Source organism: Oryx dammah, unplaced genomic scaffold (genome assembly GCF_014754425.2).
Source record: "Oryx dammah isolate SB20612 unplaced genomic scaffold, SCBI_Odam_1.1 HiC_scaffold_2, whole genome shotgun sequence".
Taxonomy (NCBI): domain Eukaryota; kingdom Metazoa; phylum Chordata; class Mammalia; order Artiodactyla; family Bovidae; genus Oryx; species Oryx dammah.
The window spans coordinates 43055415-43072260 of record NW_024070186.1 but is presented as its reverse complement, the minus strand read 5'-3'; positions in this window follow the sequence as shown (position 1 = coordinate 43072260).

Below are 16846 nucleotides of genomic sequence, written 5' to 3'. Positions count from 1 at the left end.
TAGTGTAACTTATTATTGCTTTTTATAGTGAGTCACTTATGAAATAGAAATAAATCATATTGAAACCTATGGTGGTAAATTATATCTATGATTTTAAATTTGCAGAGAGCCAATGCCAGTATTGCTCTGAGAGTCTTTATTTTTCCTTTTAGTTAGGATGTAATGGCAACTCCCATTGTCATTTAGAATTTGTAAATGTCTCGTGTTTCCCTTGTGTGTCTTCTGTTTGATATGAATCTCCTAATACACATTTGCAAAAACCCCAGTTCAACTCTGAGACTCTCGTATTGTCCAATCTTAAACTTTGGTTTTCTCCCCAAATTGGGAGCAGGAAAATTTGAGGAAGAAATAGATGAAAAGGACACACAAAAAAACTTCTTGTATCACTGGCAATTTGTCATGATTACCTATAAAACAGTTTTTGAAAGGTCATAGATTCCTAACTCTACTTTCTTCTCAGAGGTTCCCTCAAAATTTAGAGAGGGTGATATGATACCCTTTCCCACCCCCCTAAATTTAGAAAACTGCTGTACATTCACAATGATGACTTTTTCTATAATCAGATATTCTTCAATAATAATCTTTCATGGAAAACTATAAATTTTTATTCAGTTCAGTTGCTCAGTCATGTCCAACTCTTTGTGACCCCCTGTCCATTACCAATTCCCAGAGCTTGCTCAAACTCATGTCCATCGAGTCAGTGATGCCATCCAACCATCTCATTCTCTGTCATCTCCTTCTCCTGACTTCAACCTTTCCCAGCATCAGGGTCTTTTCCAATGAGTAGCTCTTCACATCAGGTGGCCCAGGTTTAGCTTCAGCTTTAGCATCAGTCCTTCCAATGAATATTCAGGACTGATTTCCTTTAGGATTGACTGGTTTGATGTCCCTGCAGTCCAAAGGACTCTAAGAGTCTTCTCTATTATACCACAGTTAAATAGTATGTAAAGAAAGTCTGAAAGTGAAGTCGCTCAGTCGTGTTCGACTCTTTGCGACCCCGTGGACTGTAGCCCACCAGGCTCCTCCGTCCATGGGATTCTCCAAGCAAGAATACTGGAGTGGGTTGCCATTTCCTTCTCCAGGGGATCTTCCCGACCCAGGGATCGAACCCAGGTCTCCTGCATCGCAGGCAGACGCTTTAACCTCTGAGCCACCAGGGGATGTAAACATTTGTCAAATGAAAGAAATGAAGAATCTGCCATCAGGAAAAAGCATTTTATCTGTCTAAATATTAAACATTACTGACAAAAATAATACCTCTCTTCTATATTATTCTAAGATGAACAAAATCAAAATTAGTGTAGCTCATTCCTTTGCATCTTGAGGAGATTGGACTTTGAATATGCAGCTATATTATAGTAGTTTTGAAAAGATTTGTTTAATTAAATTAGATTTAAAATTAAGAGTATATTCTGTTTTTTTTTAATCAGTACCTCTACTTATTTTTGTCCTTTTTTTAAACTTTTAACTTTATACTGGAGTATAGCTGATTAACAATGCTGCAGTAGTTTCAGGTGGACAGCAAAGGGACTCAGCCAAGTGTATATTGTTTTGTAATATATAAAGAATCACCCCTGATGCTAAAAATCAAGTTGAAAATTCTTAAGCAAAGCATCCCAGAAAGATGTACAGTTCTTTGTTTTCTGACCATGCCATAAATATATTTATTTAGAAGTTCCTTTGGTCTATAGAATTATCTTTTAAAAATGAAGTCCCTGAGACCCATAACCATCACCTCTGCTTTTACAGTAGACAGGAAATGCATATCACTGTTTCATGGGGGATTCGTGAAAGCATATGTACACTGTTTTAGAAAGCAGAGGAAAAAAATTCTCTGTCAAATTTCACTGATGTCTTGTTCAAAATCATCTGTTGTTGGCAGCAATGAGATACTATAAGAATGATTTAGAACAACATTTGAAGTACCTATTGCTCTAAAAAAAAGTCTAATATTACATTAGTGATAAATAAGATTTATAAATCAATTTTAGATAATTTTCACTTTCATCTTAATTGTTAGTCTCATAAGTTTGGCTACTTTGCCCTTGATATTTTGACAAGTCATTAATTAAACTGTCAGGCTATTTTTCTTTCTCTTTTATTAGCTACATGGTAAAACTAGGTGGAGACTTGTAGCTATCAGAATGATTTTCAATCTATTTTCACTTACTTTTGCTATTCTATAAATCTGATGGCTGTGGCAGGTTCATGATATAAGACATTAGTTATTAAAACCTGGTGTCTGAGTCATTATTTATGAAATCTTATTATCTAGACATTGAATTAATAATGTTTCTCCAAAAGTAATATTATTCTTAAAATTGGACTATCTAGAATGGAAATGAAGAAAAATTCATAGTTATTGAATTTGCCAACAAATTAATCACAGCTTTAGGGATAATTTAATTGAAGAGTGTAGTAGAAGACATCAGCATTGCTTCTTGTGTCAACTGAAAAAAATGTACAACCTAAAAGTTGAGAATTATGTTTTATTAAGTTGACATACTGATGACTTAAGCCTGGGCCACAGTCTCTAGAATGCTCTGAGTAAAGTGAAAGTGAAAGTTGGTCACTCAATTGTGTCGGACTCTTTGTGACCCCATGGACTGTAGCCCACCAGGCTCCTCTGTCTGTGGAATTCTCCAAGCAAGAATACTGGAGTGGATTGTCATTTCCTTCTCCAGAGGATCTTCCCAACCCAGGGATTGAACGCAGGTCTCCCGCATTGCAGACAGACTCTTTACCAACAAGGGAAGCTCTGAGCAACCAGTCCAAAGAGGTAAGGGAGGAGCCAGAGTATATAGGAATTTTGTCAACACATACACACAAACACCAGATAGTTGAACATCGAGGATTACTATTAATTAGAAAAAAAAAAAAAAAGGACTTCTCTGGTTAAATGAATTTAGGTTTTTTCTATTTATGGGGATATGCAAATAAAATAATTTCTTCCATATGCACCTTAATCCTCTAGGACCAGTATCCTGTTTTTCTCTGTCCTGAGTCCCCTTATAGTGCACAGCTGGGGACGGCTGCAATGGTTGATGGCTTGTTGGCTGCAACACCTTTGTTTACTGATGTGGCGAGTGACAGCCTTTGCCCACATGTGCATTTATGTGCTGAGTAAGAGAAAATTTGTGGACATTATTCAATGACATTTATTTATGAGATTATTCAACACATAAGAAGGAAAAAGAGAAATGAAGATGATGTATTCGATACTACTAGGAATCAGAGGACCTGGATTTTTTAGTTATTTTGCAGACATTTATTGCCTCAGTAGCCAACTTTCAAGGTTCACAGTTGCTGCTATAAAGCCTATTGCTGTTTGTGGATGCATCAGTTCCAATGGCCCTAAGCTCTGGTGCTAAACATCTGTGCCATGCTCTTGTTTCTGAACCATAGCCTGTTGCAGCCAACCACAGTTATGTTAACATGAGTTAACAGAGTAAAAATTATGGCCACTTCAAAACTACAGCCAGCTAGTCAGTTAAAATGTTCAGAGTAAAGTCTCATCTGGAGAAGGAAATGGCAATCCGCTCTAGTACTCTTGCCTGGAAAATTCCATGGACTGAGTGGACACGACTGAGCAACTTCACTTTCACAGGATACTGAAACAAAGTCTAAGACTGTGGGCTTCAGAAGCAATGATTCAGATCCCAGCCTGCCTTCGTTCAAACTAAACAAACTTGGGAGTCTGAGAACCTTTATTTTCTCTTTGAGGAGGAGGTATGTTCATGTTAAAATTAAAAACAAATTATGTGGCAGCTCTATGCTAGGTTCTTCCTCTATAGAGTTCCTAGCCCAGAGGACTGCTGGGAACAGTTAAATGAGATAATGAACACAGGACAGAGGAACATTTTGTAAATAATTGTTACCTTTTCTACTATTGTTACTATCATAGATGGTAGTGTTCCCTTCCCCTCTTGCTCTAGAGAATAGCTCTAACCTGAAATGGCCAGATAAAACACAGAATACCCAGTAAATACAAACTTCAGATAAACAACAAACTTTTAAGTGTAAGTTGTTGTTCAGTTGCTCAGTTGTGTCCGACTCTTTGTGACCCCATGGACTGCAGCACGCCAGCCTTTCCTGTCCTTCACCATCTCCCAGAGTTTGCTCAAACTCATGTCCATTGAGTCAGTGATGCCATCCAGCCATCTCATCCTCTGTCATCCCCTTCTCCTCCTGCCTTCAATCTTTTCCAGCATCAGGGTCTTTTCTAATGAGTCATTTCTTCACATCACGTGGCCAAAGTACTGAAGCTTCAGCTGGAATATGGAATATGATTGCATCGAATATTACTTATCCTGAAGTCTTTTTGAAATTCAACTTTGAGTAATTTGTATTTTTAGTTGTTAATCTGAGAATGCACGTGTGTATGTGCACTAAATTGCTTCAGTCTTGTCCAACTCTTTGCGACTCTTGTGAACTGTAGCCTACCAGGCTTCTCTGTCCATGGGATATTCCAGGTAAGAATACTGGAGTAGGTTGCCATGCCCTCCTCCAGGGGATCCTCCCCACCCAGATGGAAACCCTGTCTCTTACATCTCCTGCATTGGCGGGTGGGTTCTTTACCACTAGCGCCACCTGGGAAGCCAACTGGACAGTACTTTTCAAATGTATATATAGATATATGTTGTCCTAGTGGTAAAGACTGGGGAGCTTGCATATAATTTAGTCATCAGTATAAAAAACATTTCAGCACTTTTCCTAAGCTTAGGAGGGGCAGTGATCACTCTGGATCTCCAGGGAAGAATTCAGCAATGTATCTCACTTAGTTTTGGCTGTTCCATTGACAATGTATCTTGTAGGCTAATGGAACATCTTTTGAAAAATATGGACTCTATTCCTGGTTTTCTGGGTTACTATTTTAATGGAGTGGTTTTGTTCAGATCACTATGCATAAATAAGCAACAAAAACAATAAGGATTTTTAAATAACTGTGTTCTGAATTCATCAAACACTTCAAAGGAATTTTCAACTATTTGTATGGAAATCTCAAATATTTTGCCAAATATAAAATTCTTGATTATAAAATTTCTCTATTTTAAGGAAACAAATCTTCTGCCTGTTTCTAATCTATTTATCTCAAAACATAAGAATGACATTTATATCAAATTTATTTTTAATGTTCTTAAGAGACTGAGTCTTTGTCCATCCTCAATGTCCATCCTTATTATTTCTAAATTATATATATGTATATATTATAATTTATATATTGCAAAAAAAGTGTTTCATTCGCAGAGTATTGGCATAAAACACCAGGAAAGGATTCTGACTTTCACACTTGAGAGACATTTCTGCCCCTCCTCCCAATCACACATTCATCTAAAGATAAGACATGCCTCACACACCATTTGGAAGTTATTCTCCAAATGTCAGGGTTGAACATTAACATCATGTATTTTTATCTGAAAAATCACCCCTTTGAGCATGAATATTAGTCTAGTTAGGCACTTTGCAATGTTATTTATTATTATGAGGTTGCTGTTTTAATATTGCATTAATTTGCCAGCCAGTTATAAATCAAATGAAAGTACTTTCTCCTCTAAATAATGTCAAACTTTTATATTCTGCTTAACTTTTAACAATATAACATTTACCATTATCATCCCACGCTCCTCTTTTGAAAATTAGTAACATTTGCAGCATTCTCAAATCTATTCCATCTTTATTCATTTGCATGAGGGCAAAATCATGAAGTGAATTAAGTTGGTCTCTCATGCCACCCTCCCACATGTCCATGACCGAGTTTTTCCTCCTTGACACCTTCCCAAACATTTGTGGGAAGAATGAACAAATGAAAATTGAAGCAATCAGATGGTCAATGGACTGAGGGAAAGGGTCACATATTCATCACTGCAACAACTTCTGTCTCCTCTAAAAACTAGTAGGAGGGAACAGTTCTCTAAACACTGTGCTTGTATTTAGATTTTTTTTTTTTAATTTCTTTCCTGCTATGTGAAGAAATATCAAAGCAGCCATGATTATTGTCCTGACATTTGTTTGGTATTTTATGGTTCATAAAAACTTTTACGAATCATTTTGTAAAAATTATTAGCTAAAGATCAAGAAAAACTCCCCTCTCGCTGTGAGAGCCTGAAATAAACTTTTATTTGCTTTCCGTTTAAATTTGTTTTAAATAAGACAGAAAATGAGAGACTCAAGGCCCCAAGGCACATGCAGCAGTAAAAAGTGTGTTTTGAGGGGCCAAGATACTTATCTTCTCCCTCAGTTCATTTCAGTTGCTCAGTCGTGTCAGTCTCTGCAACCCCATGAATCGCAGCATGCCAGGCCTCTCTGTCCATCACCAATTCCCGGAGTTCACTCAGATTCACGTCCATTGAGTCCATGATGCCATCCAGCCATCTCATCCTCTGTCGTCCCCTTCTCCTCCTGCCCCCAATCCTTCCCAGCATCAGAGTCTTTTCCAAAGAGTCAACTTTTCGCATGAGGTGGCCAAAGTATTGGAGTTTCAGCTTTAGCATCATTCTTTCCAAAGAACACCCAGGGCTGATCTCCTTCAGAATGGACTGGTTGGATCTCCTTGCAGTCCAAGGGACACTCAAGCGTCTTCTCCAACACCACAATTCAAAAGCATCAATTCTTCGGTGCTCAGCTTTCTTCACAGTCCAACTCTCACATCCATACATGACCACTGGAAAAACCATAGCCTTGACTAGACAGACCTTTGTTGGCAAAATAATGTCTCTGCTTTTGAATATGCTATCTAGATTGGTCATAACTTTTCTTTCAAGGAGTAGGCGTCTTTTAACTTCATGGCTGCAGTCACCATCTGCAGTGATTTTGGAGCCCAAACAAATAAAGTCTGACACTGTTTCCACTGTGTCCCCATCTATTTCCCATGAAGTGATGGGACCAGATTCCATGATCTTCATTTTCTGAATGTTGAGATTTAAGTCAACATTCTCACTCTCCTCTTTCACTTTCATCAAGAGGCTTTTTAGCTCCTCTTCATTCTCTGCCATAAGGTTGGTGTCATCTGCATATCTGAGGTTATTGATATTTCTCCCGGCAATCTTGATTCCCGCTTGTGCTTCTTCCAGCCCAGCGTTTCTCATGATGTACTCTGCATATAAGTTAAATAAGCAGAGTGACAATATACAGCCTTGATGTACTCCTTTTCCTATTTGGAACCAGCCTGTTGATCCCTGTCCAGTTCTAACTGTTGCTTCCTGACCTGCATACAGATTTCTCAAGAGGCAGGTCAGGTGGTCTGGTATTCCCATCTCTTGAAGAATTTTCCATAGTTTATTGTGATCCACACAGTCAAAGGCTTTGGCATAGTCAATAAAGCAGAAATAGATGTTTTTCTGGAACTCTCTTGCTTCTTCAGTGATCCAGCGGATGTTGGCAATTTGATCTCTGGTTCCTCTGCCTTTTCTGAAACCAGCTTGAACATCTGCAAGTTCACGGTTCACATATTGCTGAAGCCTGGCTTGGAGAGTTTGGAGCATTACTTTGCTAGCGTGTGATTTGAGTGCAATTGTGTGGTAGTTTGAGCATTCTTTGGCATTGCCTTTCTTTGGGATTGGAATGAAAACTGACCTTTTCCAGTCTTGTGGCCACTGCTGAGTTTTCCAAATTTGCTGGCATATTGAGTGCAGCACTTTCACAGCATCATCTTTCAGGATTTGAAACAGCTCAACTGGAATTCCATCACCTCCACTTGCTTTGTTTGTAATGATGCTTTCTAAGGCCCACTTGACTTCACATTCCAGGATGTCTGGTTCTAGGTGAGTGATCACACCATTGTGACTATCTTGGTCGTGAAGATCTTTTTTCTACAGTTCTTCTGTGTATTCTTGCCACTTCTTCTTAATATCTTCTACTTCTGTTAGGTCCATACCATATCTGTCCTTTATCGAGCCCATCTTTGCATGAAATGTTCCCTTTGTATCTCTAATTTGCTTGAAGAGATCTCTAGTCTTTCCCATTCTGTTATCTTCCTCTATTTCTTTGCATTGATCGCTGAAGAAGGCTTTCTTATCTCTCCTTGCTATTCTTTGGAACTCTGCATTCAGATGCTTATATATTATCCTCCTCTCTCTTCTAGGATGGTATTGCTTTTGTTTCAAAAGAACAGTGAAAAGCTGTTCTTCATCCTTTCTTTTAGGGGGAAGGGGAAACTGATGGAACAAGAAGATTCATTTATAGGTAGAATCTTTTTTTCTTTGACACCTGGTTAACATTTGCAAGGGTCAAGGTGGCAATGTTTCATTTCTTGTATCCTAGGTAACTGGTAGTGATAATATTCAATTATGATTTTTCTCATTTGGGAGGTACTTCATGATATCTCCTTTATTCTTTCACAGGAAAGTGACAATGGGGTGTCATACTCAATTTATCAAGGCAGATAGAAAGTTAAAACTGTTTGTAGAGCATCTCAAAATTCCATTCTTTTTGTTTTAGTAGTGTATGAAATGTCTTTGGGTAGTTGAATGGCCCGAACTGTGTAGAACTCTGCTGTAATACACTAATGATGTTTATCAGTCCCCACTTGCCAAGATAGAGGAGACTTGTCACATAACATATAGCCAAGGGGCAATCAGAATAAATCTCCAAGAGCTTCATTGGACCTCGCCACTCAATGTATGGTCCCTGGACCAGCAACATCAACATCACCTAGAACTTACCTAACAAACTACATTTCTAATTTCTTACTCCAGACCTACCGAATTAAAAACTGCTTTTTAAGAAGATCTCAGGTGATTGGGGGCTTCTCTGATGGCTCAGCTGGTAAAGAATCCACCTGCAATGCAGGAGACCCCAGTTCAATTCCTGTGTCAGGAAGATCCTCTGGAGAAGGGATAGGCTGCCCACTCTAGTATTCTTGCCTGGAGAATTCTATGGACAGAGGAGCCCGGCAGCCTATAGTCCATGGGTTTGCAAAGAGTTGGACATGACTGAGCTACTTTCACAGGTGATTTGTGTGCACATTAAACTTTGAGAAGTATTGTCTTCACACATAAAGAGAATAAACCAATGGTACCATTGGGGAGAGGGTGATTAGGGACAAGATAGAGTTAGGGATGATTGTTGTTATTCAGTCACTAAGTTGTGTCTGCCTCTCTGTGACCCCATAAACTGCAGCATGCCAATCTCCTCTGTCCTTCACTATCTCCCAAAGTTTGCTTAAATTCATGTCCATTGAGTCAGTGATGCCCTCTAACCATCTCATCCTCTGCTGCCCCTTTCTCCTTTTGCCTTCAGGTTTTCCTATTATCAAGGTCTTTTCCCTTGAGTCAACTCTTTGCAACAGGTGGCCAAAGTGTTAGAGCTTCAACATCAATCCTTCCAATGGATATTCAAGGTTCATTTCCTTTAGGATTGACTGATACGATCTCCTTGCAATCCAAGAGAATCTCAAGAGTCTTCTCCAGCATCACAGTTCGAAAACATTAATTCTTTGGTGTTCAGCCTTCTTTATGGTCCAATTCTCACATCTATACATGACTGCTGGAAAAACCGTAGCTTTAACTATATGGACCTTTTTTTGCCATGTGATGTCTCTGCTTTTTAATATGCTGTGCAGGTTTGTTATAGCTTTCCTTCCAAGGAGCCAAGTGTCTTTTAATTTCCTACCTTAGTCATTGTTCACAGTGATTGTGCAGCCCAAGAAAATAAAATCTGTTGCTGCTTCCACTTTATTTTCCATGAAGTGATGAGACTGGATGCAATGATCTTAGTTTTTTTTTTTTAATTTGTTTCATTTTTCTTAATTTTGATGTTAGATTTTTTTAAATTTTTACTTTATTTTGCTTTACAATACAGTATTGGTTTTGATGATAGTTTTTTGAATGTTGAGTTTCAAGTCAGCCTTTTTACTCTTTTTCCATCCTCATCAAGAGGCTGTTTAGTTCCTCTTCACTTTCTCCCATGAGAGCGGTATCATCTGCATATATGAGGTTGTCAGTATTTCTCCCAGCAATCTTTTTTTTTTTCTGATGGTTTATTCCATCTTTATTTTCTTTTAATTTTTTTAATTTTTATTTTTACTTTATTTTACTTTACAATACTTTACATTACTTTACAACCAATGTCAATGTATTGGTTTTGCCATACATTGACATGAACTGCCACAGGTGTATTTCCTGCTTGTGATTCATCCAGCCTGGCATTTTGCATGATGTACTTTGTATGAAAAGTAAAAGTGAAAGTCACACAGTTCTGTCCCACTCTTTTTGATCCCATGGACCATAGCTTACCTGGCTCTTCTGTCCACAGAATTCTCCAAGCAAGAATACTGGAATGGGTTGCCATTTTCTTCTCCAGGGGATCTTCCCAACCCAGAGATTGAACCTGTGTCTCCTGCATTGCAGGCAGATTCTTTACTAGCTGAGCCACTAGGGAAGCCTTGTACTTATAATAGTTTGTATAGTATACAAACTATATATACTTGTATATATACTTGTTTGTATATATATGTATATATATACAAACTACTATGTTTGTATAGTAGTTAAATAAGTAGGGTAACAATATACAGCCTTGTCATACACCTTTCCCAATTTTGAACCAGTCCATTTTTCCATGTCTAGTTCACGTTGTTTCTTGACCTGCATACAAGCTTCTCAGGAGGCAGGTAATGTGGTCTGGATTCCCACATCTTTCAAGAATTTTCCAGTTTGTTGAGATCCACATAGTCAAAGGCTTTATGTAGTCAGTGAAGCAGAAGTAGATGTTTTTGGAATTCTCTTGCTTTTTCTATGATCCAACAAATGTTGACAACCTGATCTCTGGTTCCTCTGCCTTTTCTAAACGCAGCTGTATACCTGGAATTTCTTGATTCATGTACTTCTAAAGCCTAGCTTGAAGGATTTTGAGAATAAACTTACTAGTATGTAAAATGAGCTCAATTGTACAGTAGTTTGAACATTTTTTTGACATTGCTCTTCTTTGAAAATGGAATGAAAATGGACCTATTCCAGTCCTATGGCCACCTTTTTCAGTCCTGAGTTTTCCAAATTTGCTGACATATTGAGTGCAATACTTTATTGGCTTTATCATTTAGAATTTGAAATAGCTCAGCTGGAATTCCATCACCTCCACTAGCTTTGTTTGTAGTAATGCTTCCCAAGTCCCACTTGACTTCGCACTGCAGGATGTCTGGCTCTATGTGAGTGACCACACCATTGTGGTTATCCAGATAATTAAGATCTTTCTAGTTCTTCTGTGTATTCTTGCCACCTCTTCTTAATCTCTTCTGCTTTTGTTAGGACCATACTGCTTTCATGTCCTTTATTGTGCCCATCTTTGCATGAACTGTTCTCTTGATATCTCCATTTTCTTGAAGATATCTCCAGTCTTCCCCATTCTGTTGTTTTCCTCTAATTCTTTGCATTGTTCACTTAAGAAGGCCTTCTTATCACTCCTTCCTATATTCTGGAACTCTGAATTCAGTTGGGCATAACTGTCTCTTTCTGTCTTGCCTTTCATTTCTCTTCTTTCATCGGCTATTTGTAAACCCTCCTCTACCAACCACTTTGACTTCTTGAATTTTCCTTAGGGATGATTTTGGTCACTGCCTCCTGTACAATAAAATGAAATTACCTATAAAGATAAATTGTATAACACAGGGAATATAACTAGTAATTTTATAATACTTATAAATTGGATATAATCTCTAAAATTTGTGAATCACTATGTTGTACACCTAGAAATTATATAATGTTGTAAATAAACTATAACTTAGTAAAAAATAATAAAATGATGCTTGCTATAAAAAGGAAGTGTCATCTTAGCATAAACACAATATTTTATTAAAGCCTTGCAATAAACCCATGATGCAGATTGTTGCTACAATCCTTAGCATGGTTATGAGAAAACTGAGGCATTGAAGTATTTTTTAAATAGCCTTAAATTCATCAAGAATATAGCCTTTAGTAGTAACAAGTGGCTCATTGTGAAGGATCCACCTGTCAACGAAGGAGCCCACAAGAGACACCAGTTCAATCCCTGGGTCAGGAAGATCCCCTGGAGAAGGAAATGGCAATCCACATCAGTATTCTAGCCTGGAAAATTCCATGGACAGAGGAGCCTGGCAGGCTATAGTCCATGGGGTTGCAAAGAGTCAGACAATACTGAAAGCACACACACACACACACGTGTGCGCTCACACACACATACACACACACTCTTACTCATACGCATTATAACATTAACAACATAACAATTAAGATAAAACATGGCCAGCAATACAGCATATGAGTGTCCATCTGAGATCTGGAGTTGAACTGCCTGGGTTCAAATCCTGAAGCAACAACTCAGCAAGTGTAAAATATTCACCAAGGTGGTCAGTATCTCTGTTTCCTTTTTAAAATGATAAATAAGGATTTGGAAAGCCCTACCTCATTGTGTTGAAGAGGGAAGATTAAATGAATAAATTAAAATGCTTAGAATAGTGCCTAGATGTAGTACAAATTCCATATATATTAGTGTTAGTGTTAGTCGCTCAGTCGTGCCCGACTCTTTGCGACCCCATGGACTGCAATCCACCAGGCTCTTCTGTCCATGAGATTTTCCAGGCAAGGATACTGGAGTGGGTTGCCATTTCCTTCTCCGGGGGATCTTCCCAACCCAGGGATCGATCCCGGGTCTCTTGCACTGCAGGCAGATTCTTTACTGACTGAGCTACAAGGGAAGCCCATATATATTAGACAATACTAATATTAGGTGTAATAGTAATTATAGTAGTAACATTTTTTTTTTCCAATGCCAGCTACATACTTCATTTGATTCAGTCCTTGAGATAACCTTATTGTCTCCTATACCTTATTGTAGAAGGACTAACGTTATCCAGCTGAACTTGGGCTTGCTTCCCCAGTGTGCAGCAAAGCCAATCTGCTGATACTGTGTTGTGGTAAAGGACAGTACAGCATTTTCTGCAGGGTGGCAAACTAGAACAAGCTCAAAAACCATCTCCCATTGGCTTTCAGGGTAGGGTCTGGATGCTGAGTGATGAGCTTGTGGACACTTTTTCTCATGGGCTCTAATGAGATAACAGGGTGATGTTTTCAGGGATCTTAATCTTAACCTGGTTTCAACCAGTCTAGGGTCTAAATGCTTGTGGTAGGCATATAGTTTCTATCCTCTACATTTTGGGGTCAGAGGTGGATCTTAATATCTGCAGAACTTGAAGATATGTATCAGATTGCTATCTATATCCCTTCAGAAGGAACCAGGGGTCCTGTGACTGCTTTACGGATGAAGTGTTGTTTAAGCTGTCATTTCTTTTCTTGCTTGATTGCGTTTCCTTTGTTTCTGCATTCCCTCACTTCTATAATTAGTAATTTTTTGAATCTTCTCTTTAAGCTTGGATAAGGCCAAGCAAGAAGCTGGGGCTGCAGAGGAACTTGAGCTTGGGAAGGCCTCACAGGGTTCTGCTAGATTTCACTAAGAAGTAGTTTTGCCTAAAGTCACACCACTGGTGAATATTCAAGACTTGGCTCCACATAAAATTGCACTGCTCTTAAAGTGGGTGCTTTAAGTTCAGGTCTTTTGAATTCAAGCCCTCTATTATTCCACCAAACTGCACTTCTCTCCAACCATGAATGAGAAGAATATTTTCAGCTGACAGGTGACTCATTAATGTTATTTGATTCAGAAAGCAATTATCAGCTTTCAGATCTGCATCTCTCTTTTGCTCCAGGTCCTATTCCTTTCCTCTTTGCCCTGGCCCTAGAGAACACTGTCATTCTTTGCTTGCCTCCAGTTTCAAATCAGCATCAAAATACTCTTAGAAGGTAATAGCCTCCTGAGCTGAGAGTTCCAGCTTCCCTAGGATTCTTAATAAATAGCCTCTTAGTACTTTCATAGCCCTTTGAGGGAAATTTGCATTTTGATGGAGAACTTCTGAAGATGAAAACCCTTAACCTACAGACTGACTATGTAATGGTAGTATATCAGGTACAAGAGTGCAGTGCCCTCCAGGGTAAAACACAATTAAAGAAGAATAAAAGTTTTTCCAGAGAGATTTTGATCTCAGCCTGTAGGGAAATGATGTCCTGGGTAAGAGCACACCTGCACAGTCTCTACGATCAGTGAAATAGAACATGATGATCTTCATGTATTAGGAGGTGGCAATTTCTGATTCTTAATTTAATATCACCAGTAGTTTCATAACTAAAAATTTATAAATTATCTACAATGGCCTATTAAATGAGAAAAATTACCCTCCACACCAGTGTGGGTTTCAGTATAGATGGGCTTGAGCATGATATGAGTGTATGATGGAAGACTTAATAGACACATTTACACTTGCCCTTGAACAACACTATTTTGAACTAAGGTGGGGGGCACAAATATACATGGATTTTTTTTTTTCCGGAGTAAATGCTACAGTGCTACACAAACCCTGAACCTCAGTTGGGAATCCTTATACAGTTCAGTCCAGTCTCTCAGTCATGTCCAACTCTTTACAACCCCATGGACTTCAGCACACCAGGCTTCCCTGTCCATTACCAACTCATAGAGCCTGCTCAAACTCATGTCCATCGTGTTGGTGATGCCATCCAACCATCTCATCCTCTATCGTCCCCTTCTCCTCCTGCCTTCAATCTTTCCCAGCATCAGGGACTTTTCCAAAGAGTCAATTCTTCACATCAGGTGGCCAAAGTATTGGAGTTTCCCCTTCAACATTACTCCTTCCAATGAACACCCAGGACTGATTTCTTTTAGGATTGACTGGTTTGATCTCCTTGCAGTCCAAGAGACTCTCAAGAGTCTTCTCCAATACAGCTCAAAAGCATCAATTCTTTGGCGCTCAGCTTTCTTTATAGTCCAACTCTCACATCCATACATGACACTGGAAAAACCATAGCTTTGACTAGATGGACATTTGTTGGTAGAGTAATGTCTCTGCTTTTTAATATGCTGTCTAGGTTGGTCATAACTTTTCTTCCAAGGAGCAAGTGTCTTTTAATTTCATGGCTGCAGTCATCATCTGCAGCGATTTTGGATCCCCCAAAATAAAGTTTCTCACTGCTTCCATTATTTCCCCATCTATTTACTAAGAAGTGATGGGACCAGGTGCCATCATCTTAAGCCAAATTTTTCACTCTCCTCTTTCACTTTCATCAAAAGGCTCTTTATTTCTTCTTCACTTTCTGCCATAAGGATGGTATCATTTGCATATCTGAGGTTATTGATAATTCTCCCAGCAATCTTGATTCCAGCCTGTGCTTCATCCAGCCCTTTTGCATGATGTACTCTGCATAGAAGTTAAATAAGCAGGGTGACAACATACAGCCTTGACATACTCCTTTCCCGATTTGGAACTAGACTGTTGTTCAATGTCTTATTCTAACTGTTGCTTCTTGACCTGCATACATATTTCTCCGGAGGCAGGTCAGGTGGTATGGTATTCTATCTCTTGAAGAATTTCCTACAGTTTGTTGTGGTCCACACAGTCAAAGGCTTTGGCATAGTCAATGAAGCAAAAGTAGATGTTTTTCTGGAACTCTTTTGCTGTTTCAATGATCCAGCGAATGTTGGCAACTTGATCTCCGGTTCCTCTGCCTTTTCTAAATCCAGCTTGAATATCTGGAAGTTCACGGTTCACGTACTGTTGAAGCCTGGCTTGGAGAATTTTGAGCATTATTTGCTAGCGTGTGAGATGACTGCAATTTTGTGGTAGTTTTGAACATTCTTTGGCATTGCCTTTCTTTGGAATTGGAATGAAAATTGACCTTTTCCAGTCCTGCGGCCACTGCTGAGTTTTCCAAATTTGCTGGCATATTGAGTGCAGCACTTTCACAGCATCATCTTTTAGGATTTGATATAGCTCAATTGGAATTCCATCACCTCCACTAGCTTTGTTCATAATGATGCTTCCTAACACCCACTTGACTTCACATTCCAGGATGTCTGGCTCTAGGTGAGTGATCATACAGTCGTGAATATCTGGGTCATGAAGATTTTTTTAATGTAGTTCTTCTGTGTATTCTTGACACTTCTTCGTAATATCTTCTCCTTCTGTTAGGTCCATCAATTTCTGTCCTTTATTGAGCCCGTCTTTGCATGAAATATTCCCTTGGTATCTCTAATCTTCTTAAAGAGAGCTCTAGTCTTTACCATTCTATTGTTTTTCTCTGTTTCTTTGCATTGATCACACAGGAAGGCTTTCTTATCTCTCCTTGTTATTTTTTGGAAATCTACATTCAAATGGGTGTATCTTTCCTTTTCTCTTTTGCTTTTAGCTTGTCTTCTTTTCTCAGCTATTTGTAAGGCCTCCTCAGACAACCATTTTTCACTTCTTTTTCTTGGAGTTGGTCTTGAATTTAACTTCTTTTGCCTCCTGTACACTGTCACGAACCTCCATCCCTAGTTCTTAGGTACTCTGTCTATCAGATCTAATCCCTTGAATCTATTTGTCACTTTCACTCTATAATTGTAAGGGATTTGATTTAGGTCATACCTGAATAGTACAGTGATTTTCTCTACTTTCCTCAATTTAAGTCTGAATTTTGCAATAAGGCATTCATGATCTGAGCCAGAGTCAGCTCCCAGTCTTGTTTTTCCTGACTGTATAGAGTTTCTCCATCTTTGGCTGCAAAGAATATAATCAATTTGATTTTGGTATTGACCATCTGGTGATGTCCATGTGTAGAATCTTCTCTTGTGTTGTTGGAAGAGGGTGTTTGCTAATGTGTTCTCTTGGCAAAACTCTGTTAGCCTTTGACCTGCTTCATTTTGTATTCCAAGCTCAAATTTTCCTGTTACTCCAGGTAGCTCTTGACTTCCTACTTTTGCATTCCAGTCCCATATAATGAAGAGTACATCTTTTGGGGGAGTTCATTCTAGAAGGTCTTCATAGAACTGT